This window comes from Lineus longissimus, chromosome 13 (assembly GCF_910592395.1).
Source record: "Lineus longissimus chromosome 13, tnLinLong1.2, whole genome shotgun sequence".
Classification (NCBI taxonomy): Eukaryota; Metazoa; Nemertea; class Pilidiophora; order Heteronemertea; family Lineidae; genus Lineus; species Lineus longissimus.
The window spans coordinates 14854761-14870299 of record NC_088320.1 but is presented as its reverse complement, the minus strand read 5'-3'; the positions used below and the strand labels follow the sequence as shown (position 1 = coordinate 14870299).

The following is a 15539-nucleotide window of genomic DNA, read 5'->3' as shown; positions in this document are numbered from 1 at the left end:
TGTCTTACCACAATTGGTAACACCAGAAATTAACATATTGTGTGGCTCGTAAATAACTTACAGGCTTACAGTTCTTTGAGTAAAATCTGGAAACAGGTCAAGGAAGATATGACTTCGTCACGAGAGCAGAGCACAACTTCGTTGTTAGGGACAAAGTCCCGCTCAGGAAAACTTATTAAAAAAAAAGAAGTGAAAGAATTTCTAGAAACACTACCAACTCACCAACTACACAAACCGGCCATTAAGAAATTCACCTTCAGGAAGACAATGGTATCGTACATCGATCAACAATGGCAAGCAGATCTGGTTGACATGCAAAAATTTGAGAAACAGAATAAGGGTTTCAGATTCATTTTAACAGTCATAGATCTATTTAGTCGTTTTTCTTGGGCTCTAGCAGTTAAGAGTAAGAGGGGAGAAGAAATCAGAGATGCATTTAAAGTGATATTTGAGGAAGCAAAACCAACGAAAATCCAGTTTGATGACGGTAAAGAATTTTACAACAAACACTTCAAGGAACTCTTAACAGAAAATGACATAGAATGGTTCTCCACAAAATCTGATAAGAAGGCAGCAGTAGTAGAGAGATTCAATAGAACCCTTAAAGAAAAAATGTGGCGTTATTTCACCGCTAAGGAGACTGACAAGTGGATTGACGTTCTGGATGACCTGGTCAGCGGCTACAATAACACATTTCACTCATCAATAGGTATGAAACCTGTAGACGCCAGAAAGATGGAAAACGAAGGAACAGTGTGGTACAATCTTTACGGTCTTCACCTCAAAGAGACATTTGGTGATCCAAAGTACAAAGTAGGTGACAGTGTAAGAATTTCAAAGTACAAGTCCATTTTCGGTAAAGGTTACATGCCCAACTACACTGAGGAGGTGTTCCAAATCAAACAGATCATATTTACTCACCCTATCGTCTACCAGCTTGAGGATTACCACAAAGAAGAAATTCAAGGATATTTCTATGAAGAGGAATTGAGCTATGTTCCTAATCCTGACCAGCTAGAGTACAAGATCGAGAAAATCCTAAGGTACAAGACCAGTAAAGGCAAGAAATACGGATTAGTGAAGTGGAAGGGTTACAGTGATAAGTTCAATGAATGGTTACCAGTTTCTGATATCAAATCATTGAAATGAAATAAAGTCTCTAAAGTGACTTAAGTCACAAGAACAAGTTCGAAAAACGTAATTTAAAAAAAAAATGTCCTACTAAATAAAGAAAGAAATGGATGGAGCAATATTTGATAATCAGAATGATATGATGAATCAAAATGGTATGATGAATCAAAATGATATGATGAATCAGAATAATATGATGAATCATGATAATATGATGAATCAAAATATTCAGAAGTTTTTGTATTATTTGCATCAAAATAATATGTTAAATCAAAATATGATAAATCAGATTATGTTAAATCAAAATATGATAAATCAGTTTATCTTAAATCAAAACATGGAAAATCAAAATATGATAAATCAGAATAATATTATGAATAAAAACATGGAAAATCAAAATATGATAAATCAGAATAATATGATGAATCAAAACATGGAAAATCAACCTACAATATATTGTGTTAAGTGCTGTGAAAAGAAACCTGAAATTAATTTTGAAAAGAACAGGCGTAATAAACTACTTGATTACTGTAAAGAATGTGGTTCAAGTAAAATCAAGGGATGTAATAAATGTTATGAAAATAAATTACTAAGTGATGGTGAATTTGGTAAAGACGGAAATAGAGGTAACTGCAGATCATGTTTTAATTCATATTACAAAAAGGATTACCTTGACCAAAATGGTAATAGAGACAGACACAAAATTAGAGTTGGTCTAAACCGCATTTCTAAGGGAGAGTGTACTCGAGCTATGCTCTCAGGACGAAGTCCGACTAGGACAAGGTCCAGAGAACAAAGTTCGACCGGTAATTCATCATTCAATCTAGGATGTACAGACAGTTTCTTCTCACAGTGGTTAGAGTACCAGAGGAGTCTATCTACAATAGGACAAAGTCCCGAGAACAGAGTTCGAATAGTAGAAGAAGAGTTGGATCATGTCTTACCAATCAAGCAATTCAAAGATAAACCTGAACTGTGCTTTGCTTGGTTTAACATTAGACCAATGTCTAAAACACAAAACAGACAGAAGAGTGCTAAAGTAGACTACACACTATTTAAGGATCAATTGGATAGGTCAATGGATTTCATGGTAAAAATGAGAAGTGAAAACTGGTTTGTCTTTCGAGACCAGGATGTAATACCAAATTGGAAAATAGTGATATCGCAGCATTTCGGGGATTATCTTCGTGATGAAAATATGATTCTGCTTGATAGATTATCGAATTTAAATAATAACATGAGAATGAACCAGAACATTAACATATGTAGTCAGACAGAAATCATAAACGAGATGATTAAGTTGAATAATAGACTTGAAAGAAATTTACTCTTTGCAGTGAATTGATTTTATTTTACTTAATTAAATGAATAGAACTTGGGGTTACACAAAACGACCACGTAATTGGAAAGAAAGATTAGAACGATTTCATAGAGAATTAGAGGCAGAAGTAGAGTCAAAGTTGGAGCCTGGTCCCGAAAAACCTTTAAAACCTGCTGTGCCTGCTGGGACAGAAAAACCTGTTGGGTCAGAAAAACCTTTAAAATTTAATGTACTTCAAAAACCTGTAGTGTCTGTAGGATCAACACTAAACACTAGAAATGACAGAACAACTGATTCTAGTTATTCCCACTAATTAAATGGATGGAGACAATAAGGTTTATCCAGATTACTAAGTAATTTAATCTCTGAAAGTCATTTGAACTATGAAAGGTCTGAAAAGCATACAGAAAGTAACCCTCAGGCTTTCAGACTACAACAAATATGTGAGGTTAAGAGTTTCTTAGAAAGCGAGATTGAATTTAGAAGAAAGATATTTTCAAAGTACAAAAAAGCATTTAGCGTAATTACTGGCATTAGCCATTTCCTTAATTTTGCCAGCGTTGCAGCCGGATCTGTTGGTGTTTCCGCTCTAGCTGGTGTCATCACGGCACCGATAGGCTTAGCTTTGGGTGGCGTAACAATAGGTAGTGCCATTATTTCATCAGCCTTAGGCTGGGAGAAAAAGAATATTCTTAAGAAAATTGAAAAGCATGAGAATATCAGAATGTTGGCAATTTCAAAACTGAACACAATCAATGATTTGGTTAGTAAAGCCTTAACCGATTCTCACATATCTACAGATGAGTTTACTTTGATTCTCAAGGAGAAGGAGAAATACATTTCGATGAAAAATGCCATTAGGAAAAAACAAAGGGAGGCAAGTTCAGCTGTTGATGTAGAGTCTTTAAAGAAGACTTTTTTAGAAGAAGGAAAAAAACTAGCACAGACAGAGATGCTAGAAAAACTAAAAGTTCAGTAAATCAAACAGGACCCGGACTACGTCCTAATCCTAATGTGGTGTATCACTATCACTATTATCATGACTTCGGTGTTAGGGATGAATTTCACCAAGTAACACTACCATCAGCACCACCCTATTCATTAGTTTAATCTAGCTATGCTCTCAGGACGAAGTCCTAATCGAACTTTGTTCTCTGGACGTAGTCGTACTCAAGCGAAGTTTGAATCGCTGTAATCTATGTAGCCTTCATAATACATTCCAAATGGTTAGGTGCTTATTCCATCTTCAAGTATGAACCTCTTGTCATCAAAAGGACTGAGGCTTTTTTTGTTAACTTCTTCCAAATAGATTTGGTGTTTATCTGATCTTAAGTGTCTCATCTTGTGGTAAAATGACCTACTCTTTTCAAGACAATCAACATAGTCATCAAATGAGATATTTCTCCTTACTACATTCTTGGCAATACCCTTCAATTTCTTAGAATCGTAATCTTTTGTCAAACTCTGTTCTCGGGACGTAGTCCCAGTCGAGCCTTGCTCTCCAGACATAGTCTTGGTCCTGTAAGCGTACATCTTACTTCTCAGGGCAATGAATTCAGTCATCTCTACTCCTCCTAGCTCATCCTTAAAGTAGCCTGGTACCTTCTTCTTACTGGTATCATAGAGTGGATGATCTTTTGGATAATTACTGAAGTCAAAATAGTGTCTCAACTCCTTTAAGTCTTTAGTTAAGTCATCAGTATTAATGTTAAGTACAAAGGAATCTGTATCTAGATACAGCAGTTCAATATTTTTCTCACCAAAGTACGGTTGAAGAACTTCATAATAGAATTCATACATTAATAATTTAGACAATTCAAGTACTGAAGCTCCTATGTAGATTGGTTTGTTGAATTTCATTGATGTTTTCCTCATGCTAATAGCAGCATTATGTTCGTCAAATACGCATATCGATGAAAACCTGGGATTGGCCATTAAATTCCTGGCTCTCTCCCCGTCCGATACAAATTCAATTTCAACCCTGTTCCTTACATTCTCACAAGTTTTTCCATAGAACGCATTGTTCATCAGTTTAAAATAGTCTTTCTCAAAATCAGTCTTAGAATCCATACGTCTTTTAGTGTTAAAATCAATGTATGGTGCTAACCACTTTGATTGTTTAAAGCTTATCACTGAATGAACCCTCTTAAGTACCATTCCGTGCTTTAGGTAAAATTGTAGCATTCTGTAATGCACTATGTAATTAGTTTTATCCTTTTGTGTTAGTATTAGTTTCTCTACATTTGATCTTTTATCATCACCCAGTAACTCTCTCTGGTAAGGACTTAATTCATCATCTTCAATAAAGAGAGATTCGGGACAGAATGGAAAGTTCCTTGACTTAAATTTAATATTTCCTGGATACTCCAAATCAACCTCTAAGAAGTAGCCTACTTCACTATCACTTGGAATTGCCATAATCTGCTCTTTACTGATAACATTCATGTTAAGTCGAACCTTGTCCTGAGAGCATAGCTCGAGTGGATCAATATCTATCATTTCAAAACTACCATAGGGTTGAGGTTCCATCATGGACCAGCCGTAGAGATTATTTGCGTCTATGTAGAGTAGTTTGTGGTGTTCATCTGCCTTGACATGTCTTGTTCCCATAACACCCGAAATTCCACCTCGTATTGCTTTCTCAAAAGTAAGTAAAATGTTGGTATCAGTCAGTAGTTCTAGGTTTATTCCTGTGTACTTCAAACCAGCTTGCCAGGTTAGGCCTGGTGCCGAGTAACAGTGACAGGGATCTATCTGAAAGTAGTTCAAATTGACATCCCTGAATTTCTCAAATAAATCAGCTAAAAGGATCACATCAGTTTTGAGGTAGAGGTCAATGAACTCACCGTGATTCCTGATCTTGAAATGATCCCATATTACCTTAGCCTCATCATAGGCAGAATCAGGTGCCATTTCATTTTTCAATTCGTCAAAAAACATAGACTTTTCTAGGTAAGTAACATTGTAGCTTTCATGTGATGTGTAAAAAGAGTAAGGTACTGAACCCTTCTTCCTCAATAGCTTAAAGTCAGTGGTATTTGGGAACAGCTGTCTGGTGATTTTAAAATCATCATCCAACATTGATTTGGTTATGTTGTCTAAACTGGACTGCAGGAATCTGTACGAGTCCAAAAACCTGAAACAACCGAACTGAAATGAAATGTATTCCTCTGATGTTTTGGCAAGTATTTTCAGTTTCTTGTACTTCGGTAGCTTATTCATTAATTCTTTAATAAATAAGTGAGAATCGTAATTACTGAGATTGTGAAAAAACACTGGAACAAACATAGCTTTCTTTTCATTCAAATTACACGAGTTGTGAGCAGCACCTCGATATCTACCACAGTAGTGATCATGATCCTTGACCTTGTCATATCCCAAAGGTTGATTACAATAGTAACAATGTGTTTCTAATTGATATTTATGCCAGTCTTCATCTGTCATTGTTAGAGGAAAGTTACAGCTCAATAAATTAGAGAATTGTTCTTCCATCCTGATTAACCAATTACAGAACACATCTACAACATCAGCACCCCTGTGAGACACATACTGGCTACTGTAAAGGTGTGTGTAGTCTGAGTGAACATAAACACCAACAGCTGATGCATTTTGTTTAAAAAGTTTTTTTGAACTCGGTTCTTTCATCATAGGTGGCTCTACTGATACTACTGGTATGTTGCCTTCGGCAGAAGAACAATGTTCGCTTATCGCTTCGAAATCAGCATAGATCACAAACGGAACTCTATTTTTGAATGAGTGTTTTTCAAATTTAATTTGTGACCATTTACTGTTAGGTGGAGGCAAAGTAATCTTACAGTAATCGTGTTCTCCACATTTCTTTTTATGTTTATCTAGTGTTGACTTCCTGTAAAAGTAATTCATGCATCTCCTGCAAAGATAAACTCTATGAGCTAGTGTCCTGAAGAAAAGATTGATGTCTCTTATGTACATGAAATGGTCCTTGAAATACAACAGATCGATGACATCATCATCATCATAATTCTTGGACAGGTAGAGAGGTTCTAGTTTTGCCTCACAGGTGCTCTTAGCCCATTCGTTCTCTAACTTGAACACATTAATCTTGAGATTATTATCACTCTCTATCTTAGGGATATCCTTTTGAATACATACAGGAAATGATTTGATTTTGATATCGGTAGTGATATTGAATGTACTCTCGAGCTCTGCTCTCAGGACAAAGTCCGTCTCTGGATTTTCTTTCAGATATTTAGCGGCCAATAAAGACCAGAGAAAACATTTATTGTCATTTGATTCCACATTTATTACTGCTTTTGTTTTAAATGGTAATTTAGTGTAATGACCACCTTTACACCTCTTGTAAGAACAGATGGTCATGTTACAAGACTCTATTTTATTTAAAGTAAGTCCAGAACCTTGAAAGTACCTTTCCTCAATCTGTGTCTTAATGTAGTTTAACTGGTTGGTTATGGCATAAATTGCCTGGTTCCTTGAAATTATGCTTTCCATTGGAGACTGTATGGGGTGTGTTACACTTTCACCCTGACGATCAAACTGAGCAAATACTGATATGCTAATTTTGTGATGGTAATCATTGAGTTGAAATAATACCTCCTCTAATTTATCTCTGTATTCATACACTTGTTTAGCTTCTCTGTCAATCTTCAAACTAATGGTGACTACAGGCTTGCCAAATTGTTTTACTATTTCTATTCCACTCACTTTCTTTATGCCATCTAGCTCATTTTCCTCAAATGCAAGTTTCTTATCCATAGTTTTAGGGATCAGTGATGGGGCTCGGGGTTGAGCAAGAGGCACATAATCCGGATTTAATTTACTTAAGTGACCTTTGGTTCTCCTGTGAATAGCCATATTATTGTAGGATATGTACTTGTCACATGTAGTGCAAAGTATTTTCTGATTCTTATCAGTCATTCTATTTATTAGATTAAAATTTATTAAATTCAATAAATATCTTGAATTAAATAGAAATGGACTTCATAATCAATGAACAAGAATGTAATGAAGCCAAATTTGAGTACTACTTAACAGACCAATTAGACATAAAATCCATTACTTTGAAATCGATAACCTTTTACAATTCATGGTGGACAGGTGATTTTCTACCAGAGGGAGTAAGGATTTTCTCATTTCTAGTCGAAATAACCAGAATTACAACACATGAGCCCTTAGATAAACAATTATGGTGTAGGACATTATTTGCTCCTGGACTTGAAACAGATACACTTGAAAAGGAAGTCATGAAAATTTGCGAACGGCATTTGGAAAATGATTCTACCACAACTAAAGACACCATTACTCAATACACATTTCCATACTCTCGACATTTTAGTTTAAGTGAGTTTTGTGAGGTATGGCAAAAATACATAAAAGAAATTGGAATAAGCCATGTGAAAATTTACTGTGATAACAATAATTACATAACACTTGAACTTACAGAGGATAAAGAGTACCCTCTGAAAGTAGACAAGTTAGATAAAAATGAAAAAATCAAGATTGAGAGAAACACAGAAGGTTTTCAAATAAGCAAAACCATAAGAGAGGTGATAGAAAAACAGCTCACAGTGGTGAATGAGTGGTTTGGCTTTAAGCAAACTAAATTCACCAAGAAAGGAAAATACTACTCCACAAGACCACTCAACTTTTACAGGAAATATCTATTCCTGCAAGCTAATTTGGTTGACAAAGCTAATACCCTCTACAACAATAAACCATCTAACATTTTCTGCACCATACCTGTAGAAGATGGTGACCAAATAAAAATGCAGCGATACGAACCGAATTGTAAGAAAACGATAAATAAGTGTACTAATCACATAAAATTCGAAATCACTGATGAGAATGGTAAGCTAGTTAATTTCAGAGGAACAGAGGTTTCTTTAGAGTTAAGAATCGAGCTTTGCTCTCAAGACGAAGTCTGACTGAGACAAGGTCCAGAGAGCAAAGCTTGACCACCTGATGAGATCATTCCATTAAAGGAATAGTACATTTCTTCTCTTTAACTACAGGTTTAACAAGAGGGTTAATTGATCCCTTCATGACTGCTTCATTCGGACTACGTCCAGAGAAAAAAGTTTGATTCAAGCCTGATCGCTGCTCTTTACTTACTTTTTTAGGAAGTTTCTTAAACATAATGAATGTTGCTAAAATAACGGCACCTAAACCTAGTACATAGACATAAGTATTACTACTAGATTCACGCAGTGATACATCAGTATTTTGAGATTGTGGTTCTTCTTCCTCTAATTCTTCTTCCTCCTTTTCCACAACTCTGTTGTTTGGTGAGGAGTCCTGTACTTTAAATGTCGTCTTATCCTTTTTTATCCTCTTAAATTCCTTAGATCTTCTACCCAGTTCTCTAGACCATGCTAATTGTTTCTCTGATCGAGGTTTCTTAGACACTGAAACTTTAGTAGTATCAGTTACAGTTTCAAGTTCCATTTATCTTGGCCGAATTTAATTCGAACTATGTTCTCATAACCATGTTAATTTAGTCTTCTTTATCATCACTACCTGTGATATCTAGACTTTCATCTATTGATTTGTCACATTCAGAGACAGTCATATTTGGTTTATTCATATTTGATGCAGTCATACTCGATGCAGTCATAGATGATTCCTCATGACAATGACCTAAAGTAATAAGTGTTGTTGAGGCAAGTGCAGTTAATGGTCACATTCTCAAACTCAACCATCCAAGCCATTTATCCAACTCGTTAGTTATCAAATAATCATTTCTAAGATCATGATAAAGATTATCTTCATCATCTATTGGTAATAACCACCTTGATAATTTAGTGTAAGCTTTAATTACTGTCTTACCCAAAGAATCATTAAGTCTGGCAGCCATCTTTGTTTCATACATTCTATGGTGTTTTAAGATTTCTTTTTCAGTCATTTTATCCAAGTCATTAAAAGTTATTTGTTTATTAAGGAAATCCTTGCTTTTACCAGTTGCAACTAGAATCTCTAAGTCTTGTTTGGCTTTAAGGCCACTATCAGTCAAATAGTTCAAATTTTGTTGATTGCTAGTCGGACTTTGTCCTGAGAGCGTAGCTCGAGTTGATCCTAGTTGGCAACTAGAATTGACTATTCCTTGACTGGGATTAACTATTCCTTGACTAGGATTAACAAAATTTGAACTATTCAACTGCTTGTTTGAAACTTGTTGATTTGTAGAGCAGTTCTGTTGAAAGTTAGTTCTGTTTTGTTGGTAACTACCAGTGTTCTGTTGGTTAGAAGCCCCAACTCGAGCTAAGCTCTCAGGACTCATAACACCAATCTGTTTCATCTGTTGTTCAATCACTGCAGATGTCTGACTATTCATTTGCTGATTATTCATTTAAAATTATGGAAAAATGACTGTTAAGTGCAAAATGCTGTTTTCACAACTTTATTGCATCTTAACACTAGCTCGAGCTATGCTCTCAGGACGAAGTCCGGCTCGAGCTGTGCTCTCAGGACGAAGTCTGGCTCGAGCTGTGCTCTCAGGACGAAGTCCGGCTGGTGTAAACTTAATATTACTGATGCAGTTAATGTCTCGATCTGCACTGGCACTCAGTAAAACGTCAAACTGCTTGTCAATATCCTGGTCATATTCCTTCTCAACCTTGTAATTCTGGAAGAAAATACTTTGAGTGAAATCATACCATAATATCTCCAAATCATTTACTCGCTCCTTGTTGGTTAAAAAAGGTGTAAATATTACATAATCGATTTTCAGCGTTTTAAAGGCTTGGTGTAAAAATACCTTGTAGTTAATGGTGACCTTGACACCACAGTAATGCAGAAATCTAAGGAAAGCATAGTACACTAGTCTAAGGTCAGTGATATTCTCATCGGTTAATTGCGGTTTACCAATTGCCCTGTTAATAAATTCAATGGCAAGAAACCAATCATATTCCCCACAGTGAAATTTAAAAAGCATGGCTTCACCATGTAACCCTTGGTTACAAAACTTAGAGGGGAGAGTGTTAATACCCATTTTTAGGGCTGACTGAAGAGTACTTTCATATCTCTGCTTACTAAGACATTTTCTGTGACTTGAAAAGTAGCAATGTAAATACCCTTCCACAAAGTCCTTTAAATACTTAACTGCCGATTCGGACAGCCGACTCCATCCAAGTTTCCTTAGAATACTGTCAAAGTAACGTGTCTTGTTGTCAATATTGATCTCAAGAGTTTTAAAATCATCGTCGTAAGTAGTCGAATTGCAATTGGTGCAGAATTGATACTTCACAGTTTTAGCTGCGTACCTTGCTGAATTCAAGTTTTTTTGATACTCAAAAAGTGTCCACCTTTTACAATTACGGCAGAATTGAGCATTAGTGTTGGTACTGACGTCATATTCTTTCATTCTTGGCAGGACTACTTTGATTGTCTCAGTCGGACTTCGTCCTGAGAGCTCTGCTCGAGTCAAGCTTTGCTCTCGGGACCTTGTCCTAGTCCGACTTCGTCCTGAGAGATCTGCTCGATCCATAACCCTAGGACGAATGTATCCTTTAAGATTCTCATTGTTCCACTCGAGCTCTGCTCTCAGGACGAAGTCCGACTCACTAGAATAATAGTCTTTTAATGAGATGTATTTATTCATATTTACATAATAATTATTTTTTAAACATTGTTTTGATAGAAGGTAACCTAAGACCTTTTACGTGATTTTACTGTTTTACGTGATTTTAAGGCTTTAACACCCCCAATTAAACCATAAATTATGGAGCTCACAATAGCAATAACTGCTATGATCAGATGTTCAGCTAGAAAGCCAACAACTGCACCAATTGTTTTCAGGAGAAATGATACGATAGAACCGATGATTCCCGGTAAAGCCGCAGCTGATTTCTTGGCTAGTTCTTTTAGCCATTCAGCAAACTTCTTGAGACCTTTTTTTACTTTATCTGGTATTGATGGTTTTGGTCCTGGTTCTGGTGTAGGTCCTGGAGTTGGGTCTGGTCCTGGAGATGGTCCTGGTCCTGGAGTTGGTTTTACAGATTTAGTGGCACCACTTAAAGCACTACTGATACTAAGACCTAGAGTTGTAAATGTCATTACAACAGCTGTTATTATGGCGCTAATAGTTACACCATACGTCTTAAAAAGTAACTTTATTCTGTCCTTCAGAGGAATAGTTGAATCTGGTTTCTTTAGAACATCAACAATTAAACGTTTAATTCTTCTAGTTTGTGACTCCCTGTCATTGTCTAACCTCCATACCTTTGACTGTTCCTCATGCAATTTGTCATTTAGTTCATCTATTTGCTTTTTCAACTCCCCCGTGTCTTTAGAATCTTCTTCTACAGACTTTACATAGTCTCTTGTTAAATTATGAAGTTGATTTTCTAGTTCTTGTATTTGCATGTCCTTATCCCTCTTTACTGCAGCTAGTTTATCACCAGCCTGTTTTAACCCTCTAAGTTCTCTCAAGGCATATTCAGTAAAACCCAGTGATTTAAGTTCATCATCATTAGAATCTATCAGTTTATCTATTGGTTTGTTTGAACTGTTTACCTCATTAATTACTGCCTGTGTTTCAGGGGTTACTAATGTAGGTTCCCTTACTGGTGGGTCAGGTGCAATCATACCTCTAATCATGTCAACAAATCTAGTACCAAACTTAGTCTTTAATGTGCCTTCAGCATAGAAGATTCCATTATCCTTAGTTAAAGGAATTAACTTTATCTTTTCTCCATTTTTATCAGAATATTCAAATAAATTTTTGTTTCCTCGTTTATCTTTTATCAAATCAAATTCAGAATTTCTCGGATTGTAATAAAGTTTGTTTCCATTGTAACTAATGTGTGGTGAAAGATTACTCAATTTTTTCTTGTCATAATTCCAGATTGATCCTCCCAATGCTTTATCAAGTTTATCCTCTATTGTATCGTAACTTAACTCCTTTTCCATCAATTCAGGGACAATACCTCTTACTCTTTCTGGTGTACTGAATGAAGTTTCAGTAGTAAGATTTCCACCTCCTGTGTTGTATGTTGTGCCGTCATCTTGAAAAGTTCTATTGATTTCACCTGTATTAGGATCTATCTCATCCATTTGGATATATTCACCTCCTGTGTTGTATGTTGTGCCGTCATCTTGAAAAGTTCTATTGATTTCACCTGTGTTGTATCTTGCGTGAATATATTGATTAATTAAATCATCCTTTCTCATTTCTAGAATTTGTTCAAAAGTTCCTGATGATGATGATGATGATTGTGAATCGTAATCATCCATTTCATAATTTTCACCTCCTTCAGCCATAATTACTTATTTATCTAACCATAAAAACAATCAATGTACCAACAACTGAGTAAAGCATGAATTTAATTGTTTCATGAGTATCATCCTCCTTCTCAACTTTGGTGTCAAGTTTAGTAGTAATAGGAATATTCTTTGAGGTTTCAGTTGTTTTTGGTGTATCAACATTACTCTTTGGTTTATGACTGGTCTCGAGCTTTGCTCTCGGGACTTTGTCCGTCATTGATGTACCAACACTACTCTTAACTCTTATTTTCTTAGAACTATTTCCTTCCATCAGTGGTGGTGGTAAGGTCTTTTTGTGGTTAATGTCATTCTTACCGGGTTTAGCATTTTTTGGCGCTATTAAAATGTTATTATTGTAGTTATCCAGCTTACCAATAACGAGTACCATATTTGATCCTATGACATACAATCCTGGTGATATTACATAATCTAGTCTTGTATGAGTGTCACTCACTGCTTTTTGATATCTTTGAATTGAAGTGGGAATATCAGGATGTTGATTAATCGAATCCTTTAATAGTTTGTTAAATTCCTTCTGTGCATCCAATTCTGTACCCGGTACTCCAATTATTGGTGTTCTGGTCAACGCCTGAGCACCCAGAATACAGTAAACATATGTTCTTATTGTATCATTCAACCTCTCTATTCCAGGATTAGAGAAACCATTTGATTTAAATATCATGAATTGTTGATAGGTTTGACATTCATTTTGTGTAATTACATCAAATACATTCTTGTGTCTCCTGACATGATCCTTGATGAAAATATCTGGATATTTGAAATTAGCCATTCCAGCATCCCAGTCTTTACTGAACATCGGTGGCATTCTATTTTCATGAACTTGCATGAGGAAGAAATTGATTTTAGAATCATTGATGTAATATCCGGGATCAGTTATGTTCGGGTTGTAATCCGGTACACTCCATGACCTCCAACCACCGTTATTTTCAAACACCGAGAAATCGTACTCGTCTTTTAAACCAAATTCACTCAATAACCCTCCTAGTTTCCTACGGTTAATGTTATTGTTTGTCTCATTAAAATCACTTTCACCTGGAATTGGTATCTCTAGATTCTTCATGATCTTCAATATTTGATAGTAAACATGAAACCTGTAAATTGACCTTAACAATGGGTCACTGTGATTCAAGTGATCGTCTATTGAAATACCACAACCTGTTGTAGCAAACCAAACAGCCATGTTAAATTGGTTCTGGTAAAACGATAATGGATTCTTTTCCAGTAGAAGACAGTTTTTCTTATTTTTCAGGCTCAAAAACCCAGGTGTTATCTTAGTTTCTTGTAGTCTGAAGAAGTTATTAGTATTAACAGTTACTTCTAAATTAAAGAAGTCATAGGTGAATTTACTTTTATGTTGATTTGCTATTGGATAATACATTTAATTTACTTGAATTTTGGTTAATAACATTTGCCTTTAAACCATAGTGATATTAAGTTGTACAATGGCCATATCAGATGTTGCAGTAATTAATTATTTGTGCTTGCAAATTACAATGGCCATATCAGATGTTGCAATCATTAATTATTTTTGCTTGTCAAAGACATGAAAAGGCCTATTGTGTCTTAATGCGTTTATCCGACAGAATTTTAGAAAATATTTTCAGCGCTGAAAATTTTTTTTGCGGTCGTTAAAATAATGTCTGGAAATTCTGTCGGATAAACGCATTAACGAACAATAGACTTTTGTAATACTTTGGGACGTGAGTATTGTTTGGTAACATATGTTACCATGTACATGCAGACACTGTCAACATTATTTTAAATAGATTCAAGCAACAATGATTAATCACTGTAACAGCTGTATTGTAGGCCTACAGCATTTATTGGAATACGCTGGGACTATCAAGATGTGCGAACTTCAATGGTTCATTTCTCTGCCATTTCTCAATGTATATTTGCAATGATGTATCCTTGGAAAGCTATTGACGTGTACTTTCTGTTGGAATACAGTAAGTCATGATTACATTAACCCATTGAACTCTAGTATTCCCTTACCATTTCACTGCAACGCTTCACTGACCATTTCATGAATGATAGAATATATGTATTGTGGTGTCTGGTTCTTAGGGGTTTCTAAGCTAATTTGAGACAAAAAGGCCTGTAAGGGCTTTTGTTAAAATAGCTTAGAATTACCTAGATTCCTACCACCACAATACATATATTCTGAAGTCGGTTCCATTGGGGTTTGTGTTCTTTACTCACTTCTATTTGTCAGCAAGATATATGCGACTGATATGTTGTCAGCAAGACATAATACAAATGTTCGCCGCATGAAAGCTAGGTATTTCATCCCACATACTATTACAATTAGGATCATCAAGTTGAAATCAAGTATTTTTCACTCGACAAATAAATTCAACAAAATCAACGAATAAAACTTTGTGTGTGCGGAGGCTTGGAGGCTGTTGGCTCGGGGGGGGGGGGGGCATATTACACAATTTCATTGTCCCACGTTAAACATGGATGCGCAGTAGTTCAACGTGCATAGCTGTTGAGCACATGCAAGCATACCGTAGTTTCGAAGTGAGAATTGTCGGTCGACAAGACTGTTCGGCTCATTTATTCACGGGGTTATCGTCCCTCGAATAGCACTATTTCACAGTCTAGTATAAGTGCATTGCGCCGATATTTGATTTCAATGAAGGGCTAAAATACTATGACGTCATTCATTTGCGTTATATAATACTCTGTAATTTCACTGATTTTTAGCGTTTGACATTTTCAGTTTCCGCTTTCTACTATTTATTATCCATTTCGCTGTGTGTAGTAATAATGATTCTAATAATTTAAGGTTACTTATTTTACCAAC

General features: G+C 35.7%; 2 protein-coding genes across 3 annotated transcripts in view; one reads left to right on the top strand and one right to left on the bottom strand.

Annotated features, from left to right (window-relative positions):
* Window positions 1-15539, bottom strand: part of LOC135498016 (NPC intracellular cholesterol transporter 2-like) — a 98129-nt gene that overhangs the window by 78121 nt on the left and 4469 nt on the right. The gene's annotated exons all lie outside the window — the stretch shown is intronic.
* LOC135498015 (BRCA1-associated RING domain protein 1-like) overlaps window positions 14570-15539 on the top strand; it is a 293715-nt gene continuing 292745 nt past the window's right edge. Inside the window, exon 1 of the mRNA XM_064788126.1 lies at window positions 14570-14679. The gene's annotated coding sequence lies outside the window, so the exon portion shown is untranslated. The remainder of the gene's footprint in view (window positions 14680-15539) is intronic.